The 6919-nt window shown below is 35.4% G+C and overlaps 1 pseudogene; it reads right to left on the reverse strand.

The window, feature by feature from the left end:
* Positions 1 to 2315: 2315 nt before the first annotated feature.
* On the reverse strand, positions 2316 to 3699 carry LOC100684646 (annotated as a pseudogene).
* Positions 3700 to 6919: the final 3220 nt, after the last annotated feature.

Consider the following 6919-nt stretch of genomic DNA (forward strand, 5'->3'; position numbering starts at 1 on the left):
ATAGCCAGTAAGTACAAACATTGAAAGATCCAGGCACCAAATGTGAGCATGTATGCCAATCCTAGAGACTAATGTGTAACCACAGAAACAAAACCTAAAAACCTTAAATCCATCATGTACACTTAATGTAAAATTCAAAGCTTGAATTTACCCAGGAAATTCTCCAATATCTAGAGCTGAAACTGCTCTTTGATGCACCAGGGAGATCTGTTGTAATGACTCAGTCACTTAGATTTGTGTTAATATGCATAAAATTTAAAGTATACTTTTTTCCTGCTACTCCTTCCTATGTCTGAATATGTGTGTGCTTCACTACTCAGCTCATGCACTAATGCATCAAAAATGATGAAATCTACTACTATGACTTTTTCTAAGAACTCACACTAATGTTGGAAGCAAAGGCAAAAGAAAAATTAAATTCCCTTACTACTTACAGCCTATTCACAAGTCCTTGAAACAGGCAGGGTGACCTTCCTCTAGGGACTCAGGTGCCTCGATGTTAATACTTTGCTAAGGGCAAAAGGCAATCTTAGCTCAACTGCCAGGATCCTGTACATGTACTTTAACATATAAAAATTTCTTTGGATGCTTCCTTTATCTCCCCCTCACCCCAGATACATGTTGGCAGTCATCCTCCATGCATATGACCCACCAATATACGTCTGAAGGGTCTCATGACTAAGATTTTATTAGACAGTGATAAAAGGCCTTTTTCTAAGAATAGCTAGCTCCCTCAAGGTCCTGGAAACCTTGCTTCCAAAATTCCTTTGAGACTTACACTATCCTTAACCCCCTCCCAACTTGAAAGTATATAATGGGCCACCCCTCATGACCCCAGTGCAGGTTTTTCTGCCCGTGAGTCCTGTCCCATGCTTTAACAAAATCACCTTTTTGCACCAAAGATGTCTTAAGAATTCTTTCTTGGCCCTTAGGTCTGAACCCCACCACTTCAAAACACATTAATAATTAACACCCAAGATACCTTCCTATGAATGTCCCAATAGAAAACATTTTGTTTAGCTTGGTGTTTGCTGTACCATAATACCAACAGAATACAACTAATTTCCTCAGCCACTGCTTCAAATATCTGTACCTAATTTTTGCTCAAATTTTAACAACCTCATACCTATCTGCCAAAATCCTTGTTAAAATGTAACTATTTTTGGTACCCTTAATCTGTAACTCCTACACACACTTTAATAGTGCCTTTTCCTTGAGAATATCTGGACATTTTTATCAAGAGAACAATTAAAGCCATGGTATTATGATTAGCCAAAGCTCTTTCTAGCAGACCACTGATTAAGTCTGATTTAGCATATCATAACAAATGGCTTTCCAGAGACAGGAACAAAGTAGTGTTTTCTATTCATGAAAGGAGCTAACAACATTCTTTGTGCTAAAAAGGTTCATTTCAAAATATAATCCAGAAGATTCGAAGTCTGCTAGAAACCTTTCACTAATGACAACACTATGACAAGGTCTCCAGATACACAGAGAAGAAACATTAAAGGTATGGTGGACACCTCAGTTAACAGAACACATCTAACAAAAATGGGCAACAGGGTGATGCTGTAGCTAGTTATTTATAAAGGGCTATAGTTTCTCCATATGGGTCCATACTCCCTACAAAATAAAATTTGCCTTAGATATTGCTTATTTAAAATTACATTTTTTAGGGGAGCCTGAGTGGCTCAGTCAGTTAAGTATCTGCCTTCAGCTCAGGTCATGATCCCAGGGTCCTGGGATTGCATCCCACATGGAGCCTCGCATCAGGCTCCCTGCTCAGTAGGGAGTCTGCTCCTTTCTCTCTCCTTCTGCCTACTTCCCTGACTCATGCTTGCTCTCCCTCTCCTTTCATAAATAAATAAAATTTTGTAAATAAATAAATAAATAAATAAATAAAATTCTATTTTTACAGAAGTATTTAGTACCTGACACAGAAAAATGCTCATATAAGGAAGCATTTATTTGAGGTTTAACATGAAATCATACAAACAAAATTTGTATAAACAAATCCAAATTGAGTCATAACACAGATAACTAAAGACAAAGTAAAAACAAAGACCACTAATGGACCATTAGACACAGCTGTGTCTTTGTTTTTTTTAAGATTTTATTTATTTATTCATGAGAGACACAGAAAGAAGCCGAGACATAGACGAGGGAGAAGCAGGCTCCCTGTGGAGAGCCTGATGCAGGACTGGATCCCAGGACTCTGGGGTCAAGACCTGTGCCAAAGGCAAATGCTCAACCGTTGAGCTACCCAGGTGCCCCACAGCTGTGTCTTGTACACTACAAAGTCTTTTACAAAATAATCACATTACATCAACAAAAGACCAATCTTCAATGTCATCCTGCAAGATGGGAGACTTTAGAAGTCTCCTCCTATTTTCTCCAAAGTCCTCCTGGTAATTGTTTTGGGTGATTGCCACCCTCTCAAGATACCCTAACATAAGTGTTCTGTTGGCCACTGGAGTCTGCGTATCTCTGTCCATGTTCATAGTTCCTGTAGTTTTATGCAGTAGAATCACAGCCGTCATAGCCACTATAGTTCTGATCACCATCATAACCACTATTGCAATTTCCATATTCTTGGTCATAATAGTTTTTAAATCCTTTGTTCCAGTTTTGGCCCTGACCTGTTTTGGTCCACAACCTTTAGTATCACCCTGTCCACCAACTGCAGTACTTCTTCCACCTTCTCATTGTTGCTGTTGCTGCCTATATACCTCTTTGGGTTGTGAAACTTTGATTTCACACTTCATAGGACCAATTTTATGAGATCTGCATTTATTTATTTATTTAATTTTTTATTTCAAGTTTTTATTTAAATTCAAGTTAGTTAAAATATAGTGTAATATTATTTCACAAGTAGAATTTGGTATTCATCACATACATATAATAACAGTGGTCAGATGATATCTCCTAACAATATCTTTACGGGCTCTTCATTTGTACATGTGATAAAACAAAATTATCTTCTCTTGTTTTTGTATCCAAGGAAAGTTCAATATTTCAATCTCTCCAAAGTCTCCTCAATATTCTTTAATTGTTCTTTAGAACAATTGTGGGTTCAATCTACCCACAAAAACCTCTTTTGGGGGGCTTCTTTCCTTTTTAAAGCTTTGACCCTTTGGGTGGTGTCTATCAATTTGCCATCTAGTTTGTGTTGTTTCCATTCCAAAATCTTATCAACATAAACAGCATCTTTGCAAAGCATAAATCCAAATTCTCTTGATCTTCCAGTCCCTGGATCTATTTTAATTGTATAGCTTACAAATTCCCAGATCAAAACAAATATTCAGTCAGATCTTTCTTGCTCTTAGCTCAGCTCAAGCCTCCAAGAAATATTAACCTGGCTCAAGCAACTGTTCTACATTTCTCATAACACTACACTGAAAACTCAGAAAACCAAAGGTACCAACATTTTCAAGCAAAAGAAACAAAGCAAAACAAGTCATTTTTCCCAACTTAGGTTTTTCCTTAAGTATATTCTTTGGGATTTTCAGTTTATCCCTCTATCTCCAGAGAACTGCGATGTGAAATCTCAAAATATATAATTCATATCTCTAGAGAGTAATATACATTAAGTTGATAAATGTTTAACAATAAGCTTGGTAAACAACAACAACAAAAAAAAACCTGATTGTACCATTTGCCCATTGCTATGGTCTGAATATCAATCCTCCCCACCACCATGATCACTTTTAAGCTAATAATGCGATGTTAAACTGAATGCAAAGTCCGGAAGAGGTGTGTTGTAGTACACTATTATTTATTTCTCCCATATAGATAAAATAGATAAAATAACATCAAGAGCATGTATGATAACACAGTAAAATAATTATGATGTAGTTTTTAACATTTATTAACCTTTAAAAATAATTCATGCAAGTTTATGTAATTTAACTTTCAAGAACAGCTGTATTTAACAACCAACTTGTAAGACTAGCTCTCATTATCCAGCACATGCTGGATCTAGCATACCGCTGGTAGTAGATGTCTTTCATATCTTTTGCTAGTTGACATTAAATATCCGAAATAACATATATTATTCTCAGTTTTAGTGATTGAGAGTTTTGAAAACAAATGAAAATTGGTTTAAATATTTATTACCTTTCTTTAAATTGACAAAAGAAAAAGCAGTGTCTAAAAAAAAAAAAAAAAAAAACAGTATCTAGAATTATATGACCCTTCCTCTACATTGTCCATTTCATTTATGTTACTTTTTTGTAAACCTCTTTATGAATTCCTTTTCTTAAATGTACAATTTATGAAATGAAAAGATAATGGGAGCAGGGGATTGCACTGCTAATTTTAACCACTAATTTTAGCTCAGATAAAACTTTCCTTGGCAGTTGCCTCTCACCTGTCTCATTTGTGGATATGGAAATGAGGAGGCCAAAAGTCAGGGGCCTTTCTTGGAGAAAATACATTGTTGAGTTCAAGACAAAAGACACAGTGATGTAAGTACTCAAAGTTTTAAAACTTTGACAGTGGAGTGATATTTCTTGATTCATTTAAGATCACTTTTTTAAAAAGGTTTTATTTATTTGAGAGAGAGAGACAGACAGGGATAAGGAGAGAGAGTTTGAGCTGGAAAGAGAGAGAGAGCAGACTCATTACTGAACAGGGAGCCTGACTCAGGGCTCAGCCTCAGGTCCCTGGGATCATGATCTGAGCTGAAGGCAGACACTTAACTGACTGAGCCACCCAGGTGCCTTAAGGCCACATTCTAAGATTCATTCTAAGATTACAGTATAGTCGGTCTGCTTCTTTCTTTGGAAATTTCCTATGAGCTCTTATGTTCCACCTTGGCTCATTCTCTTGGCCATCTCTGGTCAAACCAGCAATGGACACCTTTCCAACTTGGTTCACTGTCCTATATTTCCCTGAGTTTGCAATTAGGATTAATTAGCCAGTTCAACAAGGCTGGAATTATAATGCATAACCTCAGTATTGATACAGACAAATATATTTGTGATGGGGCCTAGAGAAGCAAAGAAAATTATTTTTTTTCTTTCTTTCTTTCTTTCTTTCTTTCTTTCTTTCTTTCTTTCTTTCTTTCTTTCTTTCTTCTTTCTTCTTTTTTTTTTTTGATTTTATCTATTTATTCATGAGAGACACAGAAAGAAGGCAGAGACATAGGCAGAGGGAGAAGCAGGCTCCGTGCAGGGAGCCCAATGTGGGACTCAATCCCCAAACTGTGGGATCGTGCCCTGAACGGAAGGCAGACACTCAATCACTGAGCCACCCAGGTGTCCCGCAAAGAAAATTCTAGAAGGGAAAATAAATAAAGAGATAAATAGGAAAACAGGGAGAAAAGAGAAAGGTCAAGTGCTTTAGAGTGCTCGGTTCCAGTTTTTTCCCTAAATTACCAAGTATTCCTGCTTTAAGCTTCTATGAAGCATATTAAGTTGGTTCTGTTATATAATTTTAAAAGTATTAAATAGCATATAAGGTTTAAGAGTATCTGTATTTCAGGGTCCATTCATGTCAAAATGAACTATAATATCATGGATCTCTACAGATCCATTATACTACTCACATGTATGCATTTCAGCGTACTTCCCCTATCCAGGTACAAGAATTTTTAAACAAGATAAGAAACATAATAGACTTTTAAATACACAGATTAGCTGTATTTTGGGGAGGAGTGGGAAACAAGGGAGTACCCTGTGTATACTCTAGAAATAAATACTTCCCTGCTCTCAAGATTACTCCTTGTGCTTTCCAGTCAGTATTTAGCAAGTGAGTCAGTTAATTAACACTTATCAATTATAGGCTGACAGGTAATGCAGAGGAGTCAGAATGCAGAACATCATCCCTACCCTGTATGCAATCAGTTAAGTCTTGGGAAAGAGTCACAAACACATGAAAAAAGAGTTTATAATAATAATAAACGTAACTGTTGACTCTTATTCTCCATGGGTCATGCTATTCTTTTCCATTTTCAAATCCATTATTCTTTTCTATTTAAGGTATCTGTGCATTAAGGCTAATATCCTTGAGGAGATAAAAGCCAAATGCCAAGGCAGATTTGATCATAAGTTAGGCAGATGGTGGTGATTTGATTAGGAATTTGTGCACTGAGTTGTCACCTGCGATCTCTGCAGGACTTTTTTTCTTTCCTCTTGTGTAGTTTCACCAGTTGTGTTGAATGGTAATTCGAAAAATATAGTTTGGTCAATACTGTAGTAATATAGAACTTCTGATTTTTAAAATTCAATCTTCATTTTTCTTGTCTTCTCAACAAAATTATTAGTCACTTTCTTTCTTTCTTAGTTTCCACCACAGTATATTCTTATACAATAATTTACAATTATCTGCCATGCTGCCATCTGCCATTGTAGAGGAAAACCCTTTAATGCTTATCTGCTGAGAGTTATGAAATTACACCGATGATAACATGTACATCAATCTATTATCTGTAGGTATTCTCTATAAAGGAGAAAGTGAAAATAAAATAATGAAGAAAATGATATATTGTACCTTACGTACTTGAGATTTCCATAAAGAAATGGGTTAAATAAGAACTTAGTAAGTTAAAAGGCAATATAGAAAATTCTTATTTTTATACAATTGCTTACTGAATCCTTAACCTGACTTTAAAAAATCATATTAGCATATATTTGAGAAAGCATATTTGTAATTGATTCTACATTCTAGAAAATAATTTGCAGATACTGTAACTTAAATGGAACAGATAAATTATAGCAACAATTCAAAAAATTTATAATGGATGAATGTATGATAAATTAATGTTCATTTTCTTATATATCTATAGCTTAATTATTATACCCTATATTTTAATAATTTCCTAAATAAGAATTTTCATTGTTACAATTGGCATAGCTGGTGCTTGCCTCCAACCTAAGATTATGATATTAATTATACTTTTGGAACATATTCTTGCTCA

This window comes from Canis lupus, chromosome 31, assembly GCF_011100685.1.
Source record: "Canis lupus familiaris isolate Mischka breed German Shepherd chromosome 31, alternate assembly UU_Cfam_GSD_1.0, whole genome shotgun sequence".
In the NCBI taxonomy this organism is placed as follows: domain Eukaryota; kingdom Metazoa; phylum Chordata; class Mammalia; order Carnivora; family Canidae; genus Canis; species Canis lupus.